At 37.0% G+C, this 10,000-nt stretch overlaps 1 protein-coding gene across 4 annotated transcripts in view; it reads left to right on the forward strand.

Moving 5' to 3' along the window:
* The window catches only part of CDIN1 (CDAN1 interacting nuclease 1), a 125,880-nt gene that overhangs the window by 36,476 nt on the left and 79,404 nt on the right, over positions 1 to 10,000 (forward strand). The window contains exon 1 of one of the 4 annotated variants that reach the window (XM_050710886.1): positions 1,444 to 1,498. The exons of the other annotated variants lie outside the window; for them this stretch is intronic. The gene's annotated coding sequence lies outside the window, so the exon portion shown is untranslated. Of the gene's footprint in view, positions 1 to 1,443; positions 1,499 to 10,000 lie in introns of those variants that run through there. 4 annotated transcript variants of the gene reach the window in all.

Here is a 10,000-nt window from a genome sequence, read left to right on the forward strand (position 1 = left end):
GCAAGTTAGGCAACAAAATCTGTTGAAAGCAGAAGATAAATCTTTATATAAAGATATCAGTCCTAATGATGGGAAAGTTTTCCACCAACTGGCCTATTCTAGGAAAGAAGCTTGCTGCTATAGAACTGTTAGAGTAACTAACAATATAACAACTAATAATGGCTTTAGTATGCTTGTTAAAATAAATACGGAGCATGGACATAAACTGTGCCCAAATACGTTAAGTGTAGTGGGAAATACCCTCGTACAACTAGATTTCTTCCATTCCAGAAGTCAGACTTCTTGATCTAATACTTTTTTTCTTTTCCAGTAATTTTGGCCTTAGAGTGGAGATGAATGTGTTATCACACAGAATTCCCTATTTATGGAGTATAATACTGTTGCAATCAAAAATACTGTTGAATTGTCTACAGTTTTCTGGCATCAAGTAGTAATAGTGTTTGGAATTGACTTCTACTACTTACTGTTCTTTTAAGTACATTGAAGACGATTATACTACAGTAATCACCATTCTGCTGTGGTGATGAAGCACATTCTCAAAGAAAGGTACATGGTTTCTGGATTTGAACAAAATGTATCCTTTCAGGGGTTTGGGGTAGTGGTTTCTTTTGTTTTGTTGTTTTTTTACTATTTCAGTCTTAGCAGGGGAGCTTTGTGTGCCAGTTTTCAGTCTGTGACAGGCTTCAATTTCTATTGCGATGCTGAAGAATTTGAAGAATGTGCTCTCTCTCTATCTATGCTTTGACTTAACCAAGTCCAAAACCTATTATTCAACCAGGCACTGTAATAATTCTTCTGCCTATTACCTTATTAAATCTATCAGATTATTCTATCAATGTATGGAAGATTAACTCCAAACAAAACTGTGGGGCCAGGGGAAGAGTGTGCCTTATACAAGCATAATGAAACCTTATAAACCTAGATCATAGATTGCAGTTATCTCTGTAATCCTAAAAAGAAAAGTAAAAATGATGATGTCTTTAAAATAGGTAATCTCTGTACTTACAGATTCAGAATCTTTTTAAGACGTTAAATTCCAGGTGGTAAATTGCAGGGTGCAAGGCAGTATTCTAGATGGGTTCCAAAAGTTCCAATAAAGGGCGATAATCAGTTCCCTCCATCTACTGGCTCTGCTCCTGTTAATAAAGCCCAGGTTGCTGTTGGCCTCCTCCACTGCCAGAATACAGTGCTGGCTCATATTCAGGCCTAGCCAGGGCCCCCAGGTCCTTTTCTGCAGAGATGCACAGTCGGTCCCAGACTGCATTATATTCAGGGGGTTCCTCCTTCCCAGGTGCAGGACTCTGCCTTTGTTAAATTTTAAATAGATTTCTGCAGGGCCATTCCTCTAGCTTGCCTAGGACCCTCTGAATGGCAGCCCTTGCTCCCCAGTTTGGTGTCATCTGCAAACTTGAAATAAGTACGCTCTTTTTTTGTATTCTCCAGATAAAGATGTTAAACAGGGATAGAAATTAATAATTGCAATGTGGAACATAAAGAGGTAAGTGCAAAAACTTGTACATTTTTTAATCTTACCTTTTCTGCCCTCCGTTTATTTACACTTCTATACTACAATGAAATACAATCGCAAGCTTGATCTGTATGACCGCCAGCTGTTGAATATTAACGTGACAGTAACATGTAAATGAAGTCAGAATATCCTCCCACCTTACAATACTTTGTTTTAGCTGTTGAATAATAAACAACACAACTTTGAAAGAGAAGCCAATATTATCAGGATTTCTACACTCATCTTTTGGTGAAATGTTTATTTAAAAAAAAAAAAGCAATGAGATGTAATTTGTGCTCAAGTTCTAGGGCCCCCAGTACAAGAGAGACCTAGACATACTGAAATGAGTCCAATGAGGGCTACCAAGATGATGAAAGGACTGAAGCACATCTCCTGTGAGGAGAGGCTGAGAGAGCCTGTTCACACTGGAGAAGAGGAGGCTTGGGCGATCTTATCAGTGTGTCTAAATACTTGAAGGGAGGGTGCAAAGAGGACTGAGCCAGGCTCTTTTCAGTGGTGCCCAGTGCCGGGAGGCGATGGGCACGAACTGGAACACAGAAGGGTCCACCTGAACATCAGGAAGCACTTCTTCACTGTGCAGGTGATGGAGCACTGGCATGAATTGCCCAGAGTCTGTGGATTCTCCCTCCTTGGAGATCTTCAGAAGCTGCCTGGACGTGGTCCTGGGCAACCTGCTGTAGTTGTCCCTGCTTGATCAGGGGGTTGGACCAGCTGACCTCTAGAGGCTTCTTCCAACCTCAACCATTCTGTGAAGCTGAGCAGAGCAGTGCTAGTATTCATTGCTTCACTTGAAATGCATCCACAGTCTACTTGCCAAGTGAAGGCAGAGAAATGGAAGGCAAGAATTAGAAAACTTGTAAAACAAGCACTCCGCAGCATTACAAATTGCACAATGCAACTATAATTATTAAATTTTAGACAGTATGTATAATAAAAATAATTTAAAATTCTGATTTCAAATTTGTCTGGTATTTTTATTACAGCATACCTAACATAAATAATCTATTTGCTTTGTGAATACTACATAAATGTAAGCTCCTTGTATGTCAACAATCCTTAACATAGATAAAATACATCTCAAAGTTATATTACCTCTGTTAGTATATGCTTCATACTTAGCTTTTAGAAGTTATTTTCAGCTCTGCAGAAGCTCTTACACAAGAATATCAAATTACTTAAATCTCCAGGAACTAAAATATATATTTGAATAACTCTTATTTCATATTTTTCCTTATTATAAAGCGTTTACTACCTGATACATATACTGTGGGAATATGCTTCATCTTTTAGAAGTGTATTACCATTGACTAATTATCAGAATACAGAATCCGTAGAGGTAAGGATTTGGTTTCAGGCTGGTAGCCTGGAATTATGCTAAAACACAGCACCTGTGAGAGAATTTAGTATGCGCCTATCAAACCTAGACACAAAACAGGACCAAACAGTAGTCTTTTAGGCTGTGAAAATGCTAAATATAAATATAATATAATAATAAATATAAGTGTTTGTAAAAACAATGTTGGATACAACAATACTTTCACTTTTTGTCTACTGAATATATGAAAAACTTAAATTGTGTAGGGTGGCCTCCTCTAGTATAAAAATGCACAGTAGGTATTGACAAGGTGTTGGTGTACTTTTTGGTGTGGTTTTTCATGTTGATGAAACTTTGTTCTAGCCAATTAGTATAAGGAAAGGAGCTTTTTTTCTTCAGTCAAGGGTATTTTGCTGGATAACTTCTATCAGTCAATAGAATGCAAACTTAATGAACCCCAGTTAGTTGATTTCACTGTTGCAAAAAAGATACAGTTGCATAAATTACAGTTTCCTTACATTTACGTGCACATTATTAAACACAGATTCTTGAGAAAGTGTCATTTTTAGTAGTGAATAATGATAGTATTTCTAAACAAGCATTTGAAGTTACTTATATTTTTTTAATTTCTCCATTTCCCTATCATACTGATAAGGCAGAATATTTTTACAGACAGAGGCAGGAAATACACCAGATGTTTAAGCTATGTTTCCAGAAGTAGAGGTTCCCTGTTTGGGGGGAAAAATAAAAAAAAATAAAAAATTTTAAAAAAGTAATTTTTTAGGTATCTCACTATTCTTTCTTTTAGAAGCCTTGGTAAGAATGGAAAGCCAGTGAGGTAGAGACAGTTTTAAAAACATATTAGTTGCACTAGTGGAAATGAATTTAGCATTCTCAGCACAGAAACAAATGAGACTCTCCTGCTTGGATTTACAGAGCAGATTCTGCTCCAAAAATTAGAATATGGTCCTGATTTTTGATCTGCTGTCAGTATTTTACTTGTTCTCATTTTAGGAATGGGGAATTATTTTTCCTTCAGTGTTAACAAGCTCCTTTTTTAATTTGCCATATAATAGCCTGGTGATGTAGGGATGCGGTTATAGAACAGGTCTCATATGCAGGTATTCAGAGCAAACTTCTCTTGCAGATGAAAATTGGCAACTGAATTAAAACTTCCTCTGAAGAAAATGGGGAGTGCTTCTGGAATCCCAGTGCTGGATGCATGCAAGCAGTTTATTTTCTCATCCCATTAACTCTTAGATGAAAAAAGCACAGCGGAACAGAAGCAAGAGACTGAAGCTACAATAAAAAAGAATAGTTTTCATTTGACTACTTTTTACTATATACTTTCAGCATGAATACTGATATCTTTAGTGAAACTCTGGTCTTTCTTTTCTCGTTATATGAGAAAAAATATTTCAGGTAATGCTTTTATTTCCACTTATTCTGGACAGCATGCACTACTGAAGTGAAGTGAATGGTGCTGACATGATTGGGTTTCTAACCACTACACAACACTTTCTTGATGATCTTGAAATACTGGCTTATTCACTAGGCTTGCTTGAGTTGTGGTCCAAATACTATTCCCAGTTTACAAATGAAACAGTTGAACCATAAACAGGTTAATTTACTTGGCCACAGTCCTACAGAGAGCTTGTGTCAAAGCAAAGACGAGGATTCAATCTTTAACACTTGACAGGCATGGATTTATGAGAGCTAGACGCTTCTGAATCCACATGTGCTCTTTCCCTGCTTCCTCTTTAAACTAGAAGGGGAAAAATGGATGAACACAGCATGAAGGACGATTTTTCTTTTTAACTTCTATAAGTCTGTTGTCCCCTTTTCCTGAAGAAATTCAGTAGCTTTTCTATAACACTGAGCAAGTCTCAGTCTTCCTATTTCTGTATAGATGCCTGATGAATGCAGCCTCAGTAGTGCACTGATAAATCAGTGCTAGAGAGAATTTTTCTTGAGACAGTATTGCTGAGAAAAGCTATTTGCCTTCAAATTCTAAAAGTTACTTTTCTTCGGACTAGTTTGTTTTGAACTTCTCTTTCTAGAATATATTACAGAAAGCCTGCATCCTGAGTAGATAGAAAACATGCTCTGTGTTAAACTGTCTACAGGTGAGCTACCTGACCAGTGTCATCTCAGATTTTAGATCATGGCCATCTGCCACAGTAAGTCATTTCTGTTTATAGAAGTGAATATCCTCAAACTCATGTGAGGTAGACATCCTTTAGTGTGAGATGCTTACCTTCAAGAGCAGATGCACTAACATCTGGGTAAATATTTCTGCTTCAGCATAACTTAACAGTAGTAGGAATGGGCCCTGCTGTCTTCTCTAAAAATGGCTTTTGCTGCAAATAACCCAATTTAAACTTCTCTTCAAATCTTATCCCTCATATGTAGGTAGCACAATGCTGAAACACAAGCATTAAATGCCTGGAACATCTTTCCACAAGTTTTGCCCTGAAGAACCACAGCATCCATGCCAAGTGTACTGGGGGAGCTCAAAATGCATTATATGACTTAACTTAGCTGTACTTCGGAACAGCCCTGCTTGGGCAAAAAGGATAAAAGCTAAAAAGGATGCTGAATGCAGTGCCTGAAGGGTGCTACTGAGACATCTCAATTAAAGAGCTGATTATGCAACAAAATGCAGGAAGTCATCTGAAAGGGACATCCAAACACTTGACATCCTCAGAACTGTCTTAAGCAGCCAATGTAAACCAGTGAAGAAAACAATGAAAAGCAGTTGAAAAAGCACTGAAAAACAATTTGCTGAGGGCTGCGATTGTTTTCTTTTTCCAATGCAGTTAAAATACCTTCTCTCCCCTCTGCCCCTCTTTATTTTATTCCCCTTTCCCTAAAAGATGATAGAGCCTTCAGGCAATAAACTACTTGAGTTTAATCATTTCTTTGACGAAGGAGACTGGAACCTGCTATTTGCAAATCACTAGAAAATAAGCAGGTCAACAAAATACAATGCTGCCACATTAAATCTGTTCTGATTTTTAAATGAATAACTAAACTTTAAATAGTCAAGGCTATGCAGAAATGGATTTAGAAACTTTAGCCAGGAGGGGAAAACATCATATACAGACACCACTGAGTCACATTGCTTCATGATTTTAGTGCAATCAGCACTGTGCTGTTTGACATCATTGAGACTGTCAAAGAAAAGTTGTGAGTATGCTCAGCAGTATGCTCCAGACTCCTGGATTAAACCACAGCTGTACAAGAAAAGCATTGATCGACTGGAGGGCCACCAGGATGGTGAAGGGGCTGGAGCACTTTCCCAGTGAGGAGAGGCTGAGGGGACGGGGGCTTCTCAGCTGGGAGTAGAGATGGTTGGTTTCAGGGGGCTGAACAGCAGCCTGGCTGGTGCCTGTGGGGAAGTCATCAAGAAGATGGATCCAGGCTGCTGACAGCTGCACATGGCAGTAGTTTGAGAAACAACAGGTACAGATTGAAACGAGAGATGCTTACAACTGAAAACTTTAAGTAACTTGTTGTCTCTTAATGTTACCTATTCTGTTTTTTGTTTTCCTAAAGTAGATGCTCATTACTTAAAAAGTGAATTTTGAAACAGAAGATTTCAAAGACCAGAGTTTTCTTGTATAGTTAACTCTTGACCTTGTTTTGGCAATCCTTAAAATTATGATGTTAAAATAAATAGTGCTATTATCCAAAGTTTATTGGGATATGTATAACTAAAGAAAGAAATGTCATCTAGGTGTGATTATATAAGTAAAATCCTACGAAAGATTGAAATTGAATGTAGTAACTGTAATTATCTAAAAGGAAGTCTATTACTGTATGATAAAACTGTCAAAATGATGATTGGGGGCTCCTACAAATCAAGCAGAAGATCAATAAAGCTAATCCTACGTCATAGCTTGGGAATTTAGAAAATGTATTTTGACCTTAATTCACGATGGAGCCATTCAAAACATATTTAATAAATGGGCTATAGTACTTCTTCTTAATTAAAAATTAAAACTATTCCGCACTAGTTTTCCCCAGTGAAACAGGGATACATTTCAAGTCTACATAATGTGCATGGCTTTTTACTGATTGCTTACTCTTTTCAAGAATATGTTAGTTGACTTTGATGTATTATTCACGTACATTAAACTTGTGATACCTCTCCCAAAAAATTCTTTGTGGCTCAACAACCTTATTTGGAGTGGTGAAAGAAAAAAAAAATAGTTATTCTTCCACTGTGATTTACTACTTCTCCATTCTGTATGGGAGCATATCCTTCATTTATCCTACTGTATGTGAATGCCTTCCAGTAGCGTGTTAAGCTGTGTGACTGCATATCTGTCACGTGTTGTTCTCTCCTTTTCTCCCAAGGAGAAGCACACGCAGTGAAGGTTTTGGTGGTTTTTGCTTTGTTTTAATACATATATACAAATGTTCTGTATTTGTAAGAGAGGACAAAGTGAAAGAAATATGCCTTTCATGGGGAGCAAATAGTGGTGGGGGCCCTGCGTTCATTGTGCAGTCTCAGGCTATACACAAGAGTCTCCATTTCTTTCTTTTGTCATTCCCCTTTATGAAAGAATTTCACTCTTACAGTAAGAGTTCTGTTGTTCTGTTGCTAGATAAGTACAATTTTACATTGTTTGGCTAAAATGCCTTTCTTCTTCTGCAGTCTTACTGTTAAGGTAGGTGAGGAGAGTATTGCAGAATGTTGATGAATTTGTTCCTTTCAAACCACTCTTTCCTAGCTAATGTGTGTATCTAGCCTTTTAATCTCAAATTCCTTGAAACATTTTTTTTTTATTTTTTAATGTATGAGATAGATTTTTAATTTGGCACCTGGTCCTCAAGTAGGTGCCAGAATAGATCTTTGGTAAAATGGTAGATTTTACCATCATGCAATTACAGCATTACTAGTCTAATTAATGTTTTTTGGCAGCATCACATTATGTATTAATGTAATAATTGTCATACCAGATCAATTAGTGATCTTTTAATCATAAAATTGTTTGATTGGGATAATGGTTTTCACAGCAATGAATGCAGCCCTAGTCATAGTAGGTTTTGCAAAACTTCACTGAGAACATATTTCTCCCTGCTCTGCCCCTGCAATTGCAATCCACATGAAGTGTTGCCTCTGTCCGTCATACTGCAAGATGGGAGAACAATAAAGATACTTAAGATATGTCAACCTTCAGAAGAGAACAAAACAGCTATGCATTGCTTCATAGTCTGGGATCCTGGGCTTGACAGTGGGTAGTACTGGGTATGTTGGCAAGCTCTACCCCCAACTCCTACCAAATAAAAATACAAAAATTTTCTACAGTAGGCACTAACAAGATAACCACTACCCACTTGTCTGTCTTCCAAACAAGTTCTTAAAGCAAATGCTGGCTTTTGTTCTGGTATCACTTCCAAAATGATGATTCATTTTGAGAATTGCTACTCTTACAGTTTGCTTTTCTTTTTAATTTGAATACTCACAGTTCTAAATATCCGGCATTTTTAAGATCCTATGATGTCCTTGGTCATGATGTTTTGTAGCTACAGATCTCATAAACGTGTATCTTTGCATAGAAGAAAGGTTTAATTGCTTTCTTCAGAGTTACTTGAATGTTCGTTGGTGTTCTGACTGAGCAGAAATGGTAAGCAGGCATCTTCTTACTTCTGTGGTATTCTTTTTTGTGGGTGTATGTCTTGTAAAATAAATGTTTTTTCAGTGCGCCAGTGATTCTTTTCTATCTTTGAACCCCTGGTGCTTCCAGTGGACATTTTTGAGATAGGATGACAGAACTGAATCTAATTGTTCCAGGTGAGTCTATATCCATAGGAGCTATCAGTTATAAGGAGTTTGGTGATGTTTCCAAGTCCATTTCTTCTCATTTATCCTAATTACAGCTAGTCGTTAGGAAATGCTCAGGCTTGTTTCAGCCAATTTAGAGACTAGTAGAACATACAACTAACTGACCTGTATCTTTCACCATGCATTACTGGATGTTCTTGATTTGGGAATGTTTTGTATCTTTGACTCCATTCTAGTGTCTCTGAAGGCATACTCTACAAATGCTGCCCCAAATTCTGCACTTCTTCAACAGTGGAATCCCATAATTACCTTGTGACTGGGAATTGCAGTGTAAAGTTTTTCTTCTTCATTTTTTCTTCTTCTTTAAGTCTATAGCCTATTGTTTTCTATAGGAAAGCTAGGAAAAACTAAGAGTTCAAGTAATGGAAATAGCTTCTTAAAATAATGTCAAATAAATATTTTGAATCCTAAGTAATACAATTACTCCAAAAATTTTCTTCTTGACTGTCAACTTTATTGCCTGCCCCAAATCCCTTCTTACTTTTGAAAATCAGATTTTCATCTGCTTTACTGAAGAACTTCCTTCTTTTTCCCTCCTTTAGGGCTGATTCTCCTTTTCCTTGTTGCTTTCCCTAGCCACTCCCACAGTATAGAGCTATATACCATGATACTTGTATGCACTATCAAGGATTGCTTTATTTACAGTTATTTTTATGTTTCTCTTCAGATGGGTAAAATAGTTAAACAAACACAAGGAAGAAGCACACATTTCATTTAGAAAACTCTTATTCTTAATGTGCTATTGAAACATGCATTCAATTAGCCTTAATCTCATGCTTTATGTTTATCTTTCTTTCACTAAACGAAACAAGGGCCCATCACTGAAGTTGCGTGTGCAAGGCAGTCACATACTTGACCTTAAACTTGCAGTTGTGTGGAGCTACAGCTTTTCAATAGGTGCCAGTTTACTTAGATTCATCTGCAGGATCATAACATGAGTTTGGCATATCTGAATCCCTTATAGCCTTATCACTTGCATTTGTTAGGTCCTTACAAAACATTTTAAACAACATGATTATTATGTGTCAACTTTTTTCACACCACTGTTAACTTCTGTGAGAAAATGGGCATGTATTTATTCTTCTTCTCAGGGTCTAATCCTTGACAGTGCTTTGGGACTTTTTTTTTTGTGTGTCCGTGTGTGACTAGGTTTCCAAATATTTTGAAAACAATTTTTTCTTTTTTTTTTTTCTTTATTGTGCTTTATTATGACATGTCCCAAAATTGCAAGAGATTAGTGATGTTCAGCTTTCCCTTATGCAGTGGTATTGGTCATTCCTTAGTGTATCACAGTCACTTAAGT

The sequence above is a fragment of the Cygnus atratus genome, chromosome 5, assembly GCF_013377495.2.
Source record: "Cygnus atratus isolate AKBS03 ecotype Queensland, Australia chromosome 5, CAtr_DNAZoo_HiC_assembly, whole genome shotgun sequence".
NCBI lineage: Eukaryota > Metazoa > Chordata > Aves > Anseriformes > Anatidae > Cygnus > Cygnus atratus.